This window comes from Cryptomeria japonica, unplaced genomic scaffold, assembly GCF_030272615.1.
Source record: "Cryptomeria japonica unplaced genomic scaffold, Sugi_1.0 HiC_scaffold_605, whole genome shotgun sequence".
Taxonomy (NCBI): Eukaryota; Viridiplantae; Streptophyta; class Pinopsida; order Cupressales; family Cupressaceae; genus Cryptomeria; species Cryptomeria japonica.
In genome coordinates, this window is record NW_026729409.1 from 70 (window position 1) to 22,095 (window position 22,026).

Consider the following 22,026-nt stretch of genomic DNA (forward strand, 5'->3'; position numbering starts at 1 on the left):
GTCGGGGTGGGCACCTTGGCTGGGTTTGCCCCGGCTGCGCTCCGAAGCGGGGTTATTGGAGCGCCGCCTCTTTTTTTGTCGGAGCGTTTGGTGGGGTTTCTCGCATTGGCTCTTCCCAGGCCCGGTTGCCACCCTGGCGCGCACGAAGTCGGAAGTAGGGTTAATTGCCCGGGTGCGCACCTTTGCCAGGGTGGGCACCTTACCTGGGCTGTGCACCAGGGCGGGCTCAAGATGGCACCCGCGTTCCGTTTTTTTCACTATCTTTCAAAACGGAAATTTTAAAATCTCCTCTTTTTTTTGCCTTTTCTGGAAATTAGTGAAGGCAGCGCATCAAAGGTGCGCACCTCGCTGCCCACCTTGGTGTGCTCTGAGGTGCGCACCCGGGAGCGCTACGAAGTGTGCTCCAAGGTGCGGCGTGCACGTTGTCGGAGCCCCGGTTTGCCCCGGGTGCGCACCTCGCCTGCACCTTGGCCGGGGTGGGCACCCTCGCTGGGTTTGCCCAGGGTGCGCTCCGAAGCGGGGTTACTGGAGCGCCCCCCTCTTTTTTTGTCAGAGCGTTTGGTGGGGTTTCTCGCATTGGCTCTTCCCAGGCCCGGTTGTTGGGTGCGCTCCCACCCTGGCGCGCGCGAAGTTGGAAGTTGGGTTAATTGCCCGGGCGCGCACCTTCGCCAGGGTGGGCACCTTGGTGCGCACACCTTGGCTGGGCTGCGCACCAGGGCGGGCTCAAGATGGCACCAGCATTCCCTTTTTCTCACTATCTTTCAAAACGGAAATTTTAAAATCTCGTTTTTTTTTGCCTTTTATGGAAATTAGTGAAGGCATCGCATCAAAGGTGCGCACCTCGCTGCCCACCTTGGTGTGCTCCGAGGTGCCCACCACGGTGCGCTCCGAGGTGCCCACCACGGTGCGCAACGCCGGTGCGAACCCGGGAGCGCCCCGATGTGTGCTCCAAGGTGCGGCGTGCACGAAGCCGGACCCCGGTTTGCCCCGGGTGCGCACCTCGCGTGCACCTTGGTGCGCACACCTTGGCTGGGTTGCGCGGCCTGGTGGGCACCATGGTGCGCACCAAGGAGCGCTCCGAAGTGTGCTCCAAGGTGCGGCGTGCACGAAGTCCTAGCCCGGTTTGCCCCGGGTGCGCACCTTCGCCGCGGTGGGCACCATGGCGTGCACGAAGTCGGAGCCCGGTTTGCCCCGGGTGCGCACCTCGCGTGCACCTTCGCCGGGGTGGGCACCTCGGCTGGGTTGCGCGCCCTGGTGCGCACCAAGGAGCGCTCCGAAGTGTGCTCCAAGGTGCGGCGTGCACGAAGTCGGAGCCCGGTTTGCCCCGGGTGCGCACCTTCGCCGCGGTGGGCACCCTGGTGCGCACCATGGCGTGCACGAAGTCGGAGCCCGGTTTGCCCCGGGTGCGCACCTCGCGTGCACCTTCGGCGGGGTTGCGCGCCCTGGTGCGCACCAAGGAGCGCTCCGAAGTGTGCTCCAAGGTGCGGCGTGCACGAAGTCGGAGCCCGGTTTGCCCCGGGTGCGCACCTCGCGTGCACCTTCGGCGGGGTTGCGCGCCCTGGTGGGCACCATGGTGCGCACCAAGGAGCGCTCCGAAGTGTGCTCCAAGGTGCGGCGTGCACGAAGTCGGAGCCCGGTTTGCCCCGGGTGCGCACCTCGCGTGCACCTTCGCCGCGGTGGGCACCATGGCGTGCACGAAGTCGGAGCCCGGTTTGCCCCGGGTGCGCACCTCGCGTGCACCTTCGCCGGGGTGGGCACCTCGGCTGGGTTGCGCGCCCTGGTGCGCACCAAGGAGCGCTCCGAAGTGTGCTCCAAGGTGCGGCGTGCACGAAGTCGGAGCCCGGTTTGCCCCGGGTGCGCACCTCGCGTGCACCTTCGCCGCGGTGGGCACCATGGCGTGCACGAAGTCGGAGCCCGGTTTGCCCCGGGTGCGCACCCCGCGTGCACCTTCGCCGGGGTGGGCACCTCGGCTGGGTTGCGCGCCCTGGTGCGCACCAAGGAGCGCTCCGAAGTGTGCTCCAAGGTGCGGCGTGCACGAAGTCGGAGCCCGGTTTTGCCCCGGGGTGCGCACCTCGCGTGCACCTTCGCCGCGGTGGGCACCTTGGCTGGGTTTGGGCACCATTGAGCGCTCCGAAGTGTGCTCCAAGGTGCGCACCATGGCCCTCCAAGGTGCGCAGCATGGCGTGCACGAAGTCGGAGCCCCGGTTTGCCCCGGGTGCGCACCTCGCGTGCACCTTCGCCAGGGTGGGCACCTCGGTGCGCACACCTTCTCAATGTTTTCTTGCCTTTTCTGAAATTGGTGAAGGCAGCGCATCAAAGGTGCGCACCTCGGTGTGCTCCGAGGTGCGAACCCGAGAGCGCTCCGAGGTGCCCACGAAGTCGAAAGTCGGGTTAATTGCATTGTTTTCCCCGGGTGCGCTCCGAGGTGCGCAACATCGGTGCGCACCAAGGAGGGCTCCGAAGTGTGCTCCAAGGTGCGCACGATTCGGAGCTCGGTTTGCCCGGGGTGCGCACACCTTGGCTGGGTTGCGCACCCCTTTGTGCGCTCCAAGGTGCGCACGAAGTCGGAGCTCGGTTTGCCCCGGGTGCGCACCTTCGCCAGGGTGCGCACCTTGATGCGCACGCCTTGGCTGGGCTGCGCACCTTGGTGGGCGCCATGGTGCGCACCTTTCGTGCGCTCCAAGGTGCGCACGAAGTCGGAGCTCGGTTTGCCCCGGGTGCGCACCTTGGTGGGCGCCATGGTGCACTCCGAGGTGCCCAAGATTGGTGCGCACCAAGGAGCGCTCCGAAGTGCGCTCCAAGGTGCGCAGGTGCGCGCGAAGTCGAAAGTTGGGTTAATTGTCCGGTTTGCCTCGGGTGCGCACCTTGCGTGCACCTTCGCCAGGGTGGGCGCCTTGGTGCGCACACCTTGGCTGGGCTGCGCACCCGGGCGCGCACACCTTGGCACCCGCGTTTCCTTCATTTTAAATTTTTTTTTTTTACAATCTCTCAAGTGGGAAATTCTATAATCTCAACTTTTTTTGCCTTTTCAGGAAACTTTTGAATGGAGCGCATCATTGGTGCGCTCCGAAGTGTGCTCCAAGGTGCGCACCTCTGGTGTGCTCCAAAGCTCTCTCCAGCTGCGTGCACCTGCCCCGGCCGCGCACCCGGCCCCGCCCAGCTTCGCTCACCTGTCCCGGGCGTCTGGTGCGGAACCTTAGAGTAAGAAACATCACCGTGCACCTTGGCCAACGTGCGCGACTCGACCGAGCGCGCACTGGCCGAGGTGCACACCGATTTCACCTGGGTGCGCGCGCAGCACCTCGGGCGCACCGGGGTGCGCGCACAACGCCCGGGTTGCACCGTGGCCTGTGTGCTCGGGGCGCCTCGGGTGCGCGCTCGGTGTCGCCCCCCGCGCGCGCGGTAGTGCGGGCAGCGCACCCCGGCCCGGCCCGGCCCCGACGAGAACGCAAACGGGCAAAAGGTTTATTCAAATAGCATTGCGACGCCCGGCGAAAAACTAAAAAAGGGTGCAACACCGGGACTTCCCGGGAGGTCACCCATCCCAGTACTACTCCGGCCCAAGCGCGCTTAACTGCGGAGTTCTGATGGGATCCGGTGCACTAACGCTGGTATGATCGCACCCGTTATGAGCTTGTCGCAGTGTGTACTTAGCAAACCGCGACCCACGTGCGAATCCACCCCGGCCACCCACCCCCGTCGAGGTGCACACCCTCCCTCGCGAAGTGCGCCCCGTTCGCCAAGTGTGAGCCCTGCCCGGGTGCGCGCACCTTGCTAGGGCGTCGGGTGTGCACCCGGCCCGGCCTACGTGCGTGCACCTGGACGGGGCGTCGTGTGCGTGCAGTGTCCCGTCTGCAACGCGGTGCCCACACACCACCTCGGGCGCAACGACCTGCGCTCACATGTGGGCCGAGTGCACCTTGGTGCATGTTCGGGGCGCCTCGGGTGCACGCTCGATCTTGCCCCGGTGCACCAAGGCGCTCGGTTTGCCCCGGGTGCGCACTTGGTGCAAGGTGGGCACCCAAAATAGGGATCAAGCACCAAAACACAAGTTTCGGGATGCAAAATGGGACCCAAGGACCACAAATGCGTTCCAAGACCCATGATGGGTCCACGAGAACAAAAATGTGTTCCGAGACTTAATAAACAAATATTGGGTTTTAGGAGAAGAAACATGCTCTGATGCCCAAAACGAGAATCGACCCCGAAAAGGCCACAGGCCAAAAGTGGGATGCGAGACAAAAAAAAATGGGACCCGAGGACCAAAATTGGGTTCCCAGGTCGAAGACAGGGCAACCGGACAAGAAACGACCTCTAAGGCTCGAAATGAGTCCCGACGACTAAAACTTGACAAGAAGCACCCATCAGGCACCCAACTCGACACCCATGGGATGCCGACCCACCCGGGCTTCCACCTAGCACACCTTGGCACCCACCCACCCTCGCACCCAACCTCGCACCCAACTTAGCACCTTTGAACCCACATTGGCACTCACCCTGACCCTGGCACCTTGGAACCCACATTGGCACTCACCTTGACCCTGGCACCCACCTTTGCACTCACCTTGGGACCCACCCTGGCTCCCACCTCGGCACCCACCCAGACACCCACCTTGGTTCCTTGGCACCCACCTTGGATCCTTGGCACCCACCCCGACACCCACCTTGGCACGCAACTTGGCTACTTGCCACCCACCTTGGCTCCTTGACGCCCACCCCGACAACCACCCCGTGACCTACCCTGGCTAGGGTTGGTGCACACCCACCCTGGTGCCCACCTTGGCACCCACCCCATGACCCACCTTGGCACGCACCTTAGTACCCACCCCGTTACCCACCCTAGGACCCACCCCGTGACCCACCTTGGCCAGGGTGGGTGCCTTGGTGCGCACAACTTGCCTGGGCTGCACACCAGGGCGGGCTCAAGATGGCACCCGCGTTCCGTTTTTTTCACTATCTTTCAAAACGGAAATTTTAAAATCTCGTTTTTTTTTTTTTTTTGCCTTTTCTGGAAATTAGTGAAGGCAGCGCATCAAAGGTGCGCAATGCTGGTGCGAACCCGGGAGCGCTCCGATGTGTGCTCCAAGGTGCGGCGTGCACGAAGTCCGAGCCCGGCTTGCCCCGGGTGCGCACCTCGCGTGCACCTTCGCCGGGGTGAGCACCTTGGCTGGGTTGCGCGCCCTGGTGCGCACCAAGGAGCGCTCTGAAGTGTGCTCCAAGGTGCGGCGTGCACGAAGTCGGAGCTCGGTTTGCCCCGGGTGTGCACCTCGGGTGCGCACCTCGCGTGCACCTTCGCTGCGGTGGGCACCTTGGCTGGGTTGCGCGCCTTGGTGGGCACCATGCAGTGCACGAAGTCGGAGCCCGGTTTGCCCCGGGCGCGCACCTCCGCCAGGGTGGGCACCTTGGTGCGCACAACTTGCCTGGGCTGCGCACCAGGAAGGGCTCAAGATGGCACCCGCGTTCCGTTTTTTTCACTATCTTTCAGAACGGAAATTTTAAAATATCGTTTTTTTTTGCCTTTTCTGGAAATTAGTGAAGGCAGCGCATCAAAGGTGCGCAACGCTGGTGCGAACCTGGGAGCGCTCCGATGTGTGCTCCAAGGTGCGGCGTGCACGAAGTCGGAGCCCGGTTTGCCCCGGGTGCGCCCTGGTGGGCACCATGGTGCGCACCAAGGAGCGCTCCGAAGTGTGCTCCAAGGTGCGGCCTGCACGAAGTCGGAGCCCGGTTTGCCCCGGGCGTGCACCGCGGGTGGGCACCTTGGTGCGCATGCCTTGCCTGGGCTGCGCACCAGGGCGGGCTCAAGATGGCACCCCGCGTTCCGTTTTTTTCACTATCTTTCAAAACGGAAATTTTAAAATCTCATTTTTTTTTGCCTTTTCTGGAAATTAGTGAAGGCAGCGCATCAAAGGTGCGCACCTCGCTGCCCACCACGGTGCGCAACGCCGGTGGGCACCCGGGAGTGCTTCGAAGTGTGCTCCAAGGTGCTGCGTGCACGTTGTCGGAGCCCGGTTTGCCCCGGGTGCGCACCTCGCGTGCACCTTCGTCGGGGTGGGCACCTTGGCTGGGTTTGCCCCGGCTGCGCTCCGAAGCGGGGTTATTGGAGCGCCGCCTCTTTTTTTGTCGGAGCGTTTGGTGGGGTTTCTCGCATTGGCTCTTCCCAGGCCCGGTTGCCACCCTGGCGCGCACGAAGTCGGAAGTAGGGTTAATTGCCCGGGTGCGCACCTTTGCCAGGGTGGGCACCTTACCTGGGCTGTGCACCAGGGCGGGCTCAAGATGGCACCCGCGTTCCGTTTTTTTCACTATCTTTCAAAACGGAAATTTTAAAATCTCCTCTTTTTTTTGCCTTTTCTGGAAATTAGTGAAGGCAGCGCATCAAAGGTGCGCACCTCGCTGCCCACCTTGGTGTGCTCTGAGGTGCGCACCCGGGAGCGCTACGAAGTGTGCTCCAAGGTGCGGCGTGCACGTTGTCGGAGCCCGGTTTGCCCCGGGTGCGCACCTCGCCTGCACCTTGGCCGGGGTGGGCACCCTCGCTGGGTTTGCCCAGGGTGCGCTCCGAAGCGGGGTTACTGGAGCGCCCCCTCTTTTTTTGTCAGAGCGTTTGGTGGGGTTTCTCGCATTGGCTCTTCCCAGGCCCGGTTGTTGGGTGCGCTCCCACCCTGGCGCGCGCGAAGTTGGAAGTTGGGTTAATTGCCCGGGCGCGCACCCGGGCGCGCACCTTCGCCAGGGTGGGCACCTTGGTGCGCACACCTTGGCTGGGCTGCGCACCAGGGCGGGCTCAAGATGGCACCAGCATTCCCTTTTTCTCACTATCTTTCAAAACGGAAATTTTAAAATCTCGTTTTTTTTTGCCTTTTATGGAAATTAGTGAAGGCATCGCATCAAAGGTGCGCACCTCGCTGCCCACCTTGGTGTGCTCCGAGGTGCCCACCACGGTGCGCTCCGAGGTGCCCACCACGGTGCGCAACGCCGGTGCGAACCCGGGAGCGCCCCGATGTGTGCTCCAAGGTGCGGCGTGCACGAAGCCGGACCCCGGTTTGCCCCGGGTGCGCACCTCGCGTGCACCTTGGTGCGCACACCTTGGCTGGGTTGCGCGGCCTGGTGGGCACCATGGTGCGCACCAAGGAGCGCTCCGAAGTGTGCTCCAAGGTGCGGCGTGCACGAAGTCCTAGCCCGGTTTGCCCCGGGTGCGCACCTTCGCCGCGGTGGGCACCATGGCGTGCACGAAGTCGGAGCCCGGTTTGCCCCGGGTGCGCACCTCGCGTGCACCTTCGCCGGGGTGGGCACCTCGGCTGGGTTGCGCGCCCTGGTGCGCACCAAGGAGCGCTCCGAAGTGTGCTCCAAGGTGCGGCGTGCACGAAGTCGGAGCCCGGTTTGCCCCGGGTGCGCACCTTCGCCGCGGTGGGCACCCTGGTGCGCACCATGGCGTGCACGAAGTCGGAGCCCGGTTTGCCCCGGGTGCGCACCTCGCGTGCACCTTCGGCGGGGTTGCGCGCCCTGGTGCGCACCAAGGAGCGCTCCGAAGTGTGCTCCAAGGTGCGGCGTGCACGAAGTCGGAGCCCGGTTTGCCCCGGGTGCGCACCTCGCGTGCACCTTCGGCGGGGTTGCGCGCCCTGGTGGGCACCATGGTGCGCACCAAGGAGCGCTCCGAAGTGTGCTCCAAGGTGCGGCGTGCACGAAGTCGGAGCCCGGTTTGCCCCGGGTGCGCACCTCGCGTGCACCTTCGCCGCGGTGGGCACCATGGCGTGCACGAAGTCGGAGCCCGGTTTGCCCCGGGTGCGCACCTCGCGTGCACCTTCGCCGGGGTGGGCACCTCGGCTGGGTTGCGCGCCCTGGTGCGCACCAAGGAGCGCTCCGAAGTGTGCTCCAAGGTGCGGCGTGCACGAAGTCGGAGCCCGGTTTGCCCCGGGTGCGCACCTCGCGTGCACCTTCGCCGCGGTGGGCACCATGGCGTGCACGAAGTCGGAGCCCGGTTTGCCCCGGGTGCGCACCCCGCGTGCACCTTCGCCGGGGTGGGCACCTCGGCTGGGTTGCGCGCCCTGGTGCGCACCAAGGAGCGCTCCGAAGTGTGCTCCAAGGTGCGGCGTGCACGAAGTCGGAGCCCGGTTTGCCCCGGGTGCGCACCTCGCGTGCACCTTCGCCGCGGTGGGCACCTTGGCTGGGTTGGGCACCATTGAGCGCTCCGAAGTGTGCTCCAAGGTGCGCACCATGGCCCTCCAAGGTGCGCAGCATGGCGTGCACGAAGTCGGAGCCCGGTTTGCCCCGGGTGCGCACCTCGCGTGCACCTTCGCCAGGGTGGGCACCTCGGTGCGCACACCTTCTCAATGTTTTCTTGCCTTTTCTGGAAATTGGTGAAGGCAGCGCATCAAAGGTGCGCACCTCGGTGTGCTCCGAGGTGCGAACCCGAGAGCGCTCCGAGGTGCCCACGAAGTCGAAAGTCGGGTTAATTGCATTGTTTTCCCCGGGTGCGCTCCGAGGTGCGCAACATCGGTGCGCACCAAGGAGGGCTCCGAAGTGTGCTCCAAGGTGCGCACGATTCGGAGCTCGGTTTGCCCGGGGTGCGCACACCTTGGCTGGGTTGCGCACCCTTTGTGCGCTCCAAGGTGCGCACGAAGTCGGAGCTCGGTTTGCCCCGGGTGCGCACCTTCGCCAGGGTGCGCACCTTGATGCGCACGCCTTGGCTGGGCTGCGCACCTTGGTGGGCGCCATGGTGCGCACCTTTCGTGCGCTCCAAGGTGCGCACGAAGTCGGAGCTCGGTTTGCCCCGGGTGCGCACCTTGGTGGGCGCCATGGTGCACTCCGAGGTGCCCAAGATTGGTGCGCACCAAGGAGCGCTCCGAAGTGCGCTCCAAGGTGCGCAGGTGCGCGCGAAGTCGAAAGTTGGGTTAATTGTCCGGTTTGCCTCGGGTGCGCACCTTGCGTGCACCTTCGCCAGGGTGGGCGCCTTGGTGCGCACACCTTGGCTGGGCTGCGCACCCGGGCGCGCACACCTTGGCACCCGCGTTTCCTTCATTTTAAATTTTTTTTTTTTACAATCTCTCAAGTGGGAAATTCTATAATCTCAACTTTTTTTGCCTTTTCAGGAAACTTTTGAATGGAGCGCATCATTGGTGCGCTCCGAAGTGTGCTCCAAGGTGCGCACCTCTGGTGTGCTCCAAAGCTCTCTCCAGCTGCGTGCACCTGCCCCGGCCGCGCACCCGGCCCCGCCCAGCTTCGCTCACCTGTCCCGGGCGTCTGGTGCGGAACCTTAGAGTAAGAAACATCACCGTGCACCTTGGCCAACGTGCGCGACTCGACCGAGCGCGCACTGGCCGAGGTGCACACCGATTTCACCTGGGTGCGCGCGCAGCACCTCGGGCGCACCGGGGTGCGCGCACAACGCCCGGGTTGCACCGTGGCCTGTGTGCTCGGGGCGCCTCGGGTGCGCGCTCGGTGTCGCCCCCGCGCGCGCGGTAGTGCGGGCAGCGCACCCCGGCCCGGCCCGGCCCCGACGAGAACGCAAACGGGCAAAAGGTTTATTCAAATAGCATTGCGACGCCCGGCGAAAAACTAAGAAAGGGTGCAACACCGGGACTTCCCGGGAGGTCACCCATCCCAGTACTACTCCGGCCCAAGCGCGCTTAACTGCGGAGTTCTGATGGGATCCGGTGCACTAACGCTGGTATGATCGCACCCGTTATGAGCTTGTCGCAGTGTGTACTTAGCAAACCGCGACCCACGTGCGAATCCACCCCGGCCACCCACCCCCGTCGAGGTGCACACCCTCCCTCGCGAAGTGCGCCCCGTTCGCCAAGTGTGAGCCCTGCCCGGGTGCGCGCACCTTGCTAGGGCGTCGGGTGTGCACCCGGCCCGGCCTACGTGCGTGCACCTGGACGGGGCGTCGTGTGCGTGCAGTGTCCCGTCTGCAACGCGGTGCCCACACACCACCTCGGGCGCAACGACCTGCGCTCACATGTGGGCCGAGTGCACCTTGGTGCATGTTCGGGGCGCCTCGGGTGCACGCTCGATCTTGCCCCGGTGCACCAAGGCGCTCGGTTTGCCCCGGGTGCGCACTTGGTGCAAGGTGGGCACCCAAAATAGGGATCAAGCACCAAAACACAAGTTTCGGGATGCAAAATGGGACCCAAGGACCACAAATGCGTTCCAAGACCCATGATGGGTCCACGAGAACAAAAATGTGTTCCGAGACTTAATAAACAAATATTGGGTTTTAGGAGAAGAAACATGCTCTGATGCCCAAAACGAGAATCGACCCCGAAAAGGCCACAGGCCAAAAGTGGGATGCGAGACAAAAAAAAATGGGACCCGAGGACCAAAATTGGGTTCCCAGGTCGAAGACAGGGCAACCGGACAAGAAACGACCTCTAAGGCTCGAAATGAGTCCCGACGACTAAAACTTGACAAGAAGCACCCATCAGGCACCCAACTCGACACCCATGGGATGCCGACCCACCCGGGCTTCCACCTAGCACACCTTGGCACCCACCCACCCTCGCACCCAACCTCGCACCCAACTTAGCACCTTTGAACCCACATTGGCACTCACCCTGACCCTGGCACCTTGGAACCCACATTGGCACTCACCTTGACCCTGGCACCCACCTTTGCACTCACCTTGGGACCCACCCTGGCTCCCACCTCGGCACCCACCCAGACACCCACCTTGGTTCCTTGGCACCCACCTTGGATCCTTGGCACCCACCCCGACACCCACCTTGGCACGCAACTTGGCTACTTGCCACCCACCTTGGCTCCTTGACGCCCACCCCGACAACCACCCCGTGACCTACCCTGGCTAGGGTTGGTGCACACCCACCCTGGTGCCCACCTTGGCACCCACCCCATGACCCACCTTGGCACGCACCTTAGTACCCACCCCGTTACCCACCCTAGGACCCACCCCGTGACCCACCTTGGCCAGGGTGGGTGCCTTGGTGCGCACAACTTGCCTGGGCTGCACACCAGGGCGGGCTCAAGATGGCACCCGCGTTCCGTTTTTTTCACTATCTTTCAAAACGGAAATTTTAAAATCTCGTTTTTTTTTTTTTTTTGCCTTTTCTGGAAATTAGTGAAGGCAGCGCATCAAAGGTGCGCAATGCTGGTGCGAACCCGGGAGCGCTCCGATGTGTGCTCCAAGGTGCGGCGTGCACGAAGTCCGAGCCCGGCTTGCCCCGGGTGCGCACCTCGCGTGCACCTTCGCCGGGGTGAGCACCTTGGCTGGGTTGCGCGCCCTGGTGCGCACCAAGGAGCGCTCTGAAGTGTGCTCCAAGGTGCGGCGTGCACGAAGTCGGAGCTCGGTTTGCCCCGGGTGTGCACCTCGGGTGCGCACCTCGCGTGCACCTTCGCTGCGGTGGGCACCTTGGCTGGGTTGCGCGCCTTGGTGGGCACCATGCAGTGCACGAAGTCGGAGCCCGGTTTGCCCCGGGCGCGCACCTCCGCCAGGGTGGGCACCTTGGTGCGCACAACTTGCCTGGGCTGCGCACCAGGAAGGGCTCAAGATGGCACCCGCGTTCCGTTTTTTTCACTATCTTTCAGAACGGAAATTTTAAAATATCGTTTTTTTTTGCCTTTTCTGGAAATTAGTGAAGGCAGCGCATCAAAGGTGCGCAACGCTGGTGCGAACCTGGGAGCGCTCCGATGTGTGCTCCAAGGTGCGGCGTGCACGAAGTCGGAGCCCGGTTTGCCCCGGGTGCGCCCTGGTGGGCACCATGGTGCGCACCAAGGAGCGCTCCGAAGTGTGCTCCAAGGTGCGGCCTGCACGAAGTCGGAGCCCGGTTTGCCCCGGGCGTGCACCGCGGGTGGGCACCTTGGTGCGCATGCCTTGCCTGGGCTGCGCACCAGGGCGGGCTCAAGATGGCACCCGCGTTCCGTTTTTTTCACTATCTTTCAAAACGGAAATTTTAAAATCTCATTTTTTTTTGCCTTTTCTGGAAATTAGTGAAGGCAGCGCATCAAAGGTGCGCACCTCGCTGCCCACCACGGTGCGCAACGCCGGTGGGCACCCGGGAGTGCTTCGAAGTGTGCTCCAAGGTGCTGCGTGCACGTTGTCGGAGCCCGGTTTGCCCCGGGTGCGCACCTCGCGTGCACCTTCGTCGGGGTGGGCACCTTGGCTGGGTTTGCCCCGGCTGCGCTCCGAAGCGGGGTTATTGGAGCGCCGCCTCTTTTTTTGTCGGAGCGTTTGGTGGGGTTTCTCGCATTGGCTCTTCCCAGGCCCGGTTGCCACCCTGGCGCGCACGAAGTCGGAAGTAGGGTTAATTGCCCGGGTGCGCACCTTTGCCAGGGTGGGCACCTTACCTGGGCTGTGCACCCGGGCGGGCTCAAGATGGCACCCGCGTTCCGTTTTTTTCACTATCTTTCAAAACGGAAATTTTAAAATCTCCTCTTTTTTTTGCCTTTTCTGGAAATTAGTGAAGGCAGCGCATCAAAGGTGCGCACCTCGCTGCCCACCTTGGTGTGCTCTGAGGTGCGCACCCGGGAGCGCTACGAAGTGTGCTCCAAGGTGCGGCGTGCACGTTGTCGGAGCCCGGTTTGCCCCGGGTGCGCACCTCGCCTGCACCTTGGCCGGGGTGGGCACCCTGGCTGGGTTTGCCCAGGGTGCGCTCCGAAGCGGGGTTACTGGAGCGCCCCCTCTTTTTTTGTCAGAGCGTTTGGTGGGGTTTCTCGCATTGGCTCTTCCCAGGCCCGGTTGTTGGGTGCGCTCCCACCCTGGCGCGCGCGAAGTTGGAAGTTGGGTTAATTGCCCGGGCGCGCACCTTCGCCAGGGTGGGCACCTTGGTGCGCACACCTTGGCTGGGCTGCGCACCAGGGCGGGCTCAAGATGGCACCAGCATTCCCTTTTTCTCACTATCTTTCAAAACGGAAATTTTAAAATCTCGTTTTCTTTTGCCTTTTATGGAAATTAGTGAAGGCATCGCATCAAAGGTGCGCACCTCGCTGCCCACCTTGGTGTGCTCCGAGGTGCCCACCACGGTGCGCTCCGAGGTGCCCACCACGGTGCGCAACGCCGGTGCGAACCCGGGAGCGCCCCGATGTGTGCTCCAAGGTGCGGCGTGCACGAAGCCGGACCCCGGTTTGCCCCGGGTGCGCACCTCGCGTGCACCTTGGTGCGCACACCTTGGCTGGGTTGCGCGGCCTGGTGGGCACCATGGTGCGCACCAAGGAGCGCTCCGAAGTGTGCTCCAAGGTGCGGCGTGCACGAAGTCCTAGCCCGGTTTGCCCCGGGTGCGCACCTTCGCCGCGGTGGGCACCATGGCGTGCACGAAGTCGGAGCCCGGTTTGCCCCGGGTGCGCACCTCGCGTGCACCTTCGCCGGGGTGGGCACCTCGGCTGGGTTGCGCGCCCTGGTGCGCACCAAGGAGCGCTCCGAAGTGTGCTCCAAGGTGCGGCGTGCACGAAGTCGGAGCCCGGTTTGCCCCGGGTGCGCACCTTCGCCGCGGTGGGCACCCTGGTGCGCACCATGGCGTGCACGAAGTCGGAGCCCGGTTTGCCCCGGGTGCGCACCTCGCGTGCACCTTCGGCGGGGTTGCGCGCCCTGGTGCGCACCAAGGAGCGCTCCGAAGTGTGCTCCAAGGTGCGGCGTGCACGAAGTCGGAGCCCGGTTTGCCCCGGGTGCGCACCTCGCGTGCACCTTCGGCGGGGTTGCGCGCCCTGGTGGGCACCATGGTGCGCACCAAGGAGCGCTCCGAAGTGTGCTCCAAGGTGCGGCGTGCACGAAGTCGGAGCCCGGTTTGCCCCGGGTGCGCACCTCGCGTGCACCTTCGCCGCGGTGGGCACCATGGCGTGCACGAAGTCGGAGCCCGGTTTGCCCCGGGTGCGCACCTCGCGTGCACCTTCGCCGGGGTGGGCACCTCGGCTGGGTTGCGCGCCCTGGTGCGCACCAAGGAGCGCTCCGAAGTGTGCTCCAAGGTGCGGCGTGCACGAAGTCGGAGCCCGGTTTGCCCCGGGTGCGCACCTCGCGTGCACCTTCGCCGCGGTGGGCACCATGGCGTGCACGAAGTCGGAGCCCGGTTTGCCTCGGGTGCGCACCCCGCGTGCACCTTCGCCGGGGTGGGCACCTCGGCTGGGTTGCGCGCCCTGGTGCGCACCAAGGAGCGCTCCGAAGTGTGCTCCAAGGTGCGGCGTGCACGAAGTCGGAGCCCGGTTTGCCCCGGGTGCGCACCTCGCGTGCACCTTCGCCGCGGTGGGCACCTTGGCTGGGTTGGGCACCATTGAGCGCTCCGAAGTGTGCTCCAAGGTGCGCACCATGGCCCTCCAAGGTGCGCAGCATGGCGTGCACGAAGTCGGAGCCCGGTTTGCCCCGGGTGCGCACCTCGCGTGCACCTTCGCCAGGGTGGGCACCTCGGTGCGCACACCTTCTCAATGTTTTCTTGCCTTTTCTGGAAATTGGTGAAGGCAGCGCATCAAAGGTGCGCACCTCGGTGTGCTCCGAGGTGCGAACCCGAGAGCGCTCCGAGGTGCCCACGAAGTCGAAAGTCGGGTTAATTGCATTGTTTTCCCCGGGTGCGCTCCGAGGTGCGCAACATCGGTGCGCACCAAGGAGGGCTCCGAAGTGTGCTCCAAGGTGCGCACGATTCGGAGCTCGGTTTGCCCGGGGTGCGCACACCTTGGCTGGGTTGCGCACCCTTTGTGCGCTCCAAGGTGCGCACGAAGTCGGAGCTCGGTTTGCCCCGGGTGCGCACCTTCGCCAGGGTGCGCACCTTGATGCGCACGCCTTGGCTGGGCTGCGCACCTTGGTGGGCGCCATGGTGCGCACCTTTCGTGCGCTCCAAGGTGCGCACGAAGTCGGAGCTCGGTTTGCCCCGGGTGCGCACCTTGGTGGGCGCCATGGTGCACTCCGAGGTGCCCAAGATTGGTGCGCACCAAGGAGCGCTCCGAAGTGCGCTCCAAGGTGCGCAGGTGCGCGCGAAGTCGAAAGTTGGGTTAATTGTCCGGTTTGCCTCGGGTGCGCACCTTGCGTGCACCTTCGCCAGGGTGGGCGCCTTGGTGCGCACACCTTGGCTGGGCTGCGCACCCGGGCGCGCACACCTTGGCACCCGCGTTTCCTTCATTTTAAATTTTTTTTTTTTACAATCTCTCAAGTGGGAAATTCTATAATCTCAACTTTTTTTGCCTTTTCAGGAAACTTTTGAATGGAGCGCATCATTGGTGCGCTCCGAAGTGTGCTCCAAGGTGCGCACCTCTGGTGTGCTCCAAAGCTCTCTCCAGCTGCGTGCACCTGCCCCGGCCGCGCACCCGGCCCCGCCCAGCTTCGCTCACCTGTCCCGGGCGTCTGGTGCGGAACCTTAGAGTAAGAAACATCACCGTGCACCTTGGCCAACGTGCGCGACTCGACCGAGCGCGCACTGGCCGAGGTGCACACCGATTTCACCTGGGTGCGCGCGCAGCACCTCGGGCGCACCGGGGTGCGCGCACAACGCCCGGGTTGCACCGTGGCCTGTGTGCTCGGGGCGCCTCGGGTGCGCGCTCGGTGTCGCCCCCGCGCGCGCGGTAGTGCGGGCAGCGCACCCCGGCCCGGCCCGGCCCCGACGAGAACGCAAACGGGCAAAAGGTTTATTCAAATAGCATTGCGACGCCCGGCGAAAAACTAAGAAAGGGTGCAACACCGGGACTTCCCGGGAGGTCACCCATCCTAGTACTACTCCGGCCCAAGCGCGCTTAACTGCGGAGTTCTGATGGGATCCGGTGCACTAACGCTGGTATGATCGCACCCGTTATGAGCTTGTCGCAGTGTGTACTTAGCAAACCGCGACCCACGTGCGAATCCACCCCGGCCACCCACCCCCGTCGAGGTGCACACCCTCCCTCGCGAAGTGCGCCCCGTTCGCCAAGTGTGAGCCCTGCCCGGGTGCGCGCACCTTGCTAGGGCGTCGGGTGTGCACCCGGCCCGGCCTACGTGCGTGCACCTGGACGGGGCGTCGTGTGCGTGCAGTGTCGCGTCTGCAACGCGGTGCCCACACACCACCTCGGGCGCAACGACCTGCGCTCACATGTGGGCCGAGTGCACCTTGGTGCATGTTCGGGGCGCCTCGGGTGCACGCTCGATCTTGCCCCGGTGCACCAAGGCGCTCGGTTTGCCCCGGGTGCGCACTTGGTGCAAGGTGGGCACCCAAAATAGGGATCAAGCACCAAAACACAAGTTTCGGGATGCAAAATGGGACCCAAGGACCACAAATGCGTTCCAAGACCCATGATGGGTCCACGAGAACAAAAATGTGTTCCGAGACTTAATAAACAAATATTGGGTTTTAGGAGAAGAAACATGCTCTGATGCCCAAAACGAGAATCGACCCCGAAAAGGCCACAGGCCAAAAGTGGGATGCGAGACAAAAAAAAATGGGACCCGAGGACCAAAATTGGGTTCCCAGGTCGAAGACAGGGCAACCGGACAAGAAACGACCTCTAAGGCTCGAAATGAGTCCCGACGACTAAAACTTGACAAGAAGCACCCATCAGGCACCCAACTCGATACCCATGGGATGCCGACCCACCCGGGCTTCCACCTAGCACACCTTGGCACCCACCCACCCTCGCACCCAACCTCGCACCCAACTTAGCACCTTTGAACCCACATTGGCACTCACCCTGACCCTGGCACCTTGGAACCCACATTGGCACTCACCTTGACCCTGGCACCCACCTTTGCACTCACCTTGGGACCCACCCTGGCTCCCACCTCGGCACCCACCCAGACACCCACCTTGGTTCCTTGGCACCCACCTTGGATCCTTGGCACCCACCCCGACACCCACCTTGGCACGCAACTTGGCTACTTGCCACCCACCTTGGCTCCTTGACGCCCACCCCGACAACCACCCCGTGACCTACCCTGGCTAGGGTTGGTGCACACCCACCCTGGTGCCCACCTTGGCACCCACCCCATGACCCACCTTGGCACGCACCTTAGTACCCACCCTGTTACCCACCCTAGGACCCACCCCGTGACCCACCTTGGCCAGGGTGGGTGCACCCACCCTGGTGCCCACCTTGGCACCCACCCATCCTAGCACCCAGCCTGTGACCGGGCTTGGAACCCAACCTTGCACCCGTCTTGGCCAGTGTGGGTGCGCACCCATCCTGGCACCCACGTTGTGACACACCCTTTAACCCACGCACCCTAGCAGCCACGTTGGCACCCACCTTGGAACACAACCTAGCAACTTGGCACCCACCCCGTGACCCACCTTGGCATCCACCATAGCAGTCGCCCACTTGGCACCCACCTTGGAACCCAAGTTGGCACCCACCTCGGCACCCACCTTGACACTTGTGGACCCACCTTGCCACTCACCCTAGCATCGACCCATCCTAGCACCCACCCTGGCACCTTTGCACCCTAGCACTCACCCATCCTAGCACCTAACCTGTGACCCACCTTGACACTCACCCTCGCACCCACCTTGGAACCCAACCTAGCACCCACCCACCCTGACACCAACCCTAGCACCTACCCACCCTTGCACCCACCCTGTGACCCATCTTGGCACCCACCCATCCTACCACTCAACCTATCACCCACCTTCTCACCCACCTTGGCATCCACCTTAGCACCCACCCACACTGGCACCTTGGCACCCACCTCGGGCAAGGTGGGTGCACACCCACCCTGACACCCAATTTAGAACCAACCGAGCATGTTACCCACCTTGGCACCCACATTGCAGCCCACCCTAGTACCCACCCTATGACCCACATTGGCATCCACACCCTAGCACCCAGGCACCTCGACACCCGCCTTGACACGCACCCTAGCACTAAACCTGTGACCCACCTTGGAACTCACCCTAGAACCCACCCACCCTGTGAACCACCTTGGCATCCACCTTAGCACCCACCCACCTTGGCACCCACTCTAGCACTCACCCATCCTAACACCCAACTTGTTACCCACCTTGGCACCCGCCCTCGCGTCCACCTTGAAACCCACCCTAGCACCCACCCACGCAGGAGCCCACCTTGGCACCCAACCTAACACCCACGCATCCTGGCACCCAACTTGTGACCCACCTTGGAACCCACCCTAGTACCCACCTTTGAACCCACTATATCACCAACCCACCTTGGCACCCACCCTATGACCCTCTTTGGAATCCACCCTAGCACGCACCCACCCTGGCACCCACCATGGAGCGCACCCTAGCACCCACCCACCTCGGCACGCACCTCAACACCCACCTTGGTGTGCGCACTGCGCCAACCTCTCAAAGACCCTATGTGGTGCGCTCCAAAGTGTACACCTTTGGTGCGCTCCAAGGTGCGCACCTTTGGTGCACACCGAGGTGCACACCAAAGTGTGCACCGAGGTGAGCACCAAAGTGCACTCCAAGGTGCACACCAAGGCGTGCACCTTTGGTGCGGTCAATGCAAACGAATTCGGAAGTTGGGGTCGATGTCCTAATCGCTGCTGCAGACTACACGTATGAGAATCGGACAAATAGCTTTATATAGGGGAGGTGTTGCGTTTGATGGGTCGACTCCCCTGGTTGTGTGCACTGCACCAACTTCAAAGACCCTGTCTTGTTTAAGAAGTCAAAAGTTGGGGTGGATGTCCTAATCATTGCTGCAGTCTACGCATGTATGAGAATCAGACAAATAGCTTATATAGGGGAGGTGTTGCATTCGGTGGGTTGACTCCCCTGGTTGTGCGCACTGCGCCAACCTCAAAGACCCCGCATAGCAGAAGAAGTCGGAAGTCGGATTTTGGTGAGCACCAAGGCGTGCACCTTTGGTGCGGTCAACGCAGACGAATTCAGAAGTTGGGGTGGATGTCCTAATCGTTGTTGCAGGCTACACATGTATGAGAATCAGACAAATAGCTTATATAGGGGAGGTGTTGGGTTTGATGGGTCAACTCCCTTGGTTGTGCGCATTACGCCAACCTCAAAGACCTTGTTTTCGTTAAGAAGTCAAAAGTTGGGGTCAATGTCCTAATGGCTCCTGTAGGCTACACATGTATGAGAATCGGACAAATAGCTTATATAGGGGAGGTGTTGGGTTTGATGGGTCGACTCCCCTGGTTGTGCGCATTACGTCAACCTCAAAGACCTTGTTTTCGTTAAGAAGTCAAAAGTTGGGGTCGATGTCCTAATTGCTCCTGTAGACTACACATGTATGAGAATCAGACAAATAGCTTATATAGGGGAGGTGTTGGGTTTGATGGGTTGACTCCCCTAGTTGTTCGCATTACACCAACCTCAAAGACCTTGTTTTCGTTTAGAAGCCGAAAGTTGGGGTCGATGTCCTAATTGCTCCTGCAGGCTACGCATGTATGAGAATCAGACAAATAGCTTATATAGGGGAGGTGTTGGGTTTGATGGGTCGACTCCCCTGGTTGTGCGCATTGCGCCAACCTCAAAGACCCTGCATTGCGGATGAAGTCGAAAGTCAGAGTTTGGTGTGCTACAAGGTGTGGTCGAAGGTGCTCACCTAGGTGTGCACCTTTGGAGCGCAGGAAAAGTGCCCTCCAAAAGTGCGCACCTTTGGAGTGCACAAAAGTGCCCTCCAAAAGTGCGCACCTTTGGAGCGCACAAAAGTGCCCTCCAAAAAGTGCCCTCCAAAAGTGCGCACCTTTGGAGCGCACAAAAGTGCCCTCCAAAAAGTGCCCTCCAAAAGTGCGCACCTTTGGAGTGCAGAAAAGTGCCCTCCAAAAAGTGCCCTCCAAAAGTGTGCACCTTTGGAGTGCACAAAAGTGCCCTCCAAAAGTGCGCACCTTTGGAGCGCAGAAAAGTGCCCTCCAAAAAGTGCCCTCCAAAAGTGCGCACCTTTGGAGCGCAGAAAAGTGCCCTCCAAAAAGTGCCCTCCAAAAGTGCGCACCTTTGGAGCGCAGAAAAGTGCCCTCCAAAAAGTGCCCTCCAAAAGTGCGCACCTTTGGAGCGCAGAAAAGTGCCCTCCAAAAAGTGCCCTCCAAAAGTGCGCACCTTTGGAGCGCACAAAAGTGCCCTCCAAAAAGTGCCCTCCAAAAGTGCGCACCTTTGGAGCGCACAAAAGTGCCCTCCAAAAGTGCGCACCTTTGGAGCGCACAAAAGTGCCCTCCAAAAGTGCGCACTTTTGGTGCGCACCAAGGCGCTGGTTCGGTCGTTGCAGGCGAGTTCGGAAGTTGGGGTCGATGTCCTGAGCGGAGGTGCAAACTACACAGGTGTCGGAATCGGACAAATAGCTTATATAGGGGAGGTGTATGCTTCGATGGGTCGACTCCCCAGGTTGAGCGCACCGCGCCAACCTCAAAGACCCTACGGTATGGATGAAGTCGGAAGTTGGGTCCGATGACCGATTCGATTAGTAGGTATGCTCATGAGGTCGGAATTTGGGTCCGATGACCTGCCATGTGCAGGAAGGCGAATGTTGGCACTGTGCGTTGCAAGGTGCACACCAAGGTGCTGGTGCGGTCTTTTTAGTCGAGTTCGGAAGTTGGGGTCGATGTCCTGATCGGAGGTGCAAGCTACACAGGTGTGGGAATCGGACAAATAGCTTATATAGGGGAGGTGTATGCTTCGTTGGGTCGACTCCCCGGGTTGAGCGCACCGCGCCAACCTCAAAGACCCTACGGTATGGATGAAGTCGGAAGTTGGGTCCGATGACCGATTCGATATGTAGGCATACTCGCGAGGTCGGAATTTGGGTCCGATGACCTGCCATGTGCAGGAAGGCGAATGTTGGCACTGTGCGTTGCAAGGTGCGCACCAAGGCGCTGGTTCGGTCGTTGCAGGCGAGTTCGGAAGTTGGGGTCGATGTCCTGATCGGAGGTGCAAACTACACAGGTGTGGGAATCGGACAAATAGCTTATATAGGGGAGGTGTATGCTTCGTTGGGTCGACTCCCCGGGTTGAGCGCACCGCGCCAACCTCAAAGACCCTACGGTATGGATGAAGTCGGAAGTTGTGTCCGATGACCGATTCGATATGTAGGCATACTCGCGAGGTCGGAATTTGGGTCCGATGACCTGCCATGTGCAGGAAGGCGAATGTTGGGACTGTGCGTCGCAAGGTGCGCACCAAGGCGCTGGTGCCGTCGTTGCAGTCGAGTTCGGAAGTTGGGGTCGATGTCCTGGTCAGAGGTGCAAACTACACAGGTGTGGGAATCGGACAAATAGCTTATATAGGGGAGGTGTATGCTTCGATGGGTCGACTCCCCGGGTTGAGCGCACCGCGCCAACCTCAAAGACCCTACAGTATGGATGAAGTCGGAAGTTGGGTCCGATGACCGATTCGATACGTAGGCATATTGGCGAGGTCTGAATTTGTGTCCGATGACCTGCCATGCGCAGGAAGGCGGAATTTGGGTCCGATGACCGAGTTGATGGCGTGCCATGCGCAGAAAGGCGGAATTTGGGTCCGATGACCGAGTTGATGTTGATGGCCCGCCATGCACAGGAAGGCGGAATTTGGGTCCGATGACCGATTTGAAGGCGTGCCATGCGCAGAAAGGCGGAGTTTGGGTCCGATGACCGAGTTGATATTGATGGCCCGCCATGCGCAGGAAGGCGGAATTTGGGTCCGATGACCTGACATACGCATGGAGTCCGACTCGGGGGCCGATGTTCGATTCGATGACTTGCATTGTGGGTAAAGTCGGAAGTTGTGGTCTTTGACCCGATTCGATGACCAGACTTCGGCTGCTTGAGAATCGGACAAATAACTTATATAGGGGAGGTAGTGTTCTCGAGCATCCTCCCCCCGTGCCCGTTTATGTCGATTGATGCTGGTGCTCGACTGGTTGGAGCGCTCGGATGCAAAAATCTTGCACCAGGATTTATCGATTGTGATGGACACGGCAAGTCTCCTGATTGCTATGCAGGAGCTCATCGTGAATCTCTATGCGGCCTTGGTATGGACTCGACCTGCGGAATGGTTCGGCAATGGTAGTCGCTCCAACACGTCCTTGCAATGGCCACAGAGGTGATTCGACTAGAGCTCCAGTCTAGCTTTTGGGTTGCTTGGCGGACTGGTATAGCCGCGATCGAGTTCCGGCCATGAACGTTTTAGATAGCTCTTGGGCTTTCTGGGACGGAAGTCGGAAGTTTGGGCTGTTGTCCGA

General features: G+C 61.8%; 3 non-coding genes across 3 annotated transcripts; all 3 read right to left on the reverse strand.

Annotated features, from left to right (window-relative positions):
• Positions 1–3,506: 3,506 nt before the first annotated feature.
• LOC131872430 (5S ribosomal RNA) lies at positions 3,507–3,625 on the reverse strand. Its single transcript, XR_009370582.1, has one exon. It is a non-coding gene; the product is annotated as a 5S ribosomal RNA (ribosomal RNA).
• A 5,928-nt stretch (positions 3,626–9,553) lies between these two features.
• Positions 9,554–9,672, reverse strand: LOC131872431 (5S ribosomal RNA). Its single transcript, XR_009370583.1, has one exon. It is a non-coding gene; the product is annotated as a 5S ribosomal RNA (ribosomal RNA).
• Positions 9,673–15,587: 5,915 nt separating this feature from the next.
• Positions 15,588–15,706, reverse strand: LOC131872421 (5S ribosomal RNA). The gene has a single exon (XR_009370573.1). It is a non-coding gene; the product is annotated as a 5S ribosomal RNA (ribosomal RNA).
• Positions 15,707–22,026: the final 6,320 nt, after the last annotated feature.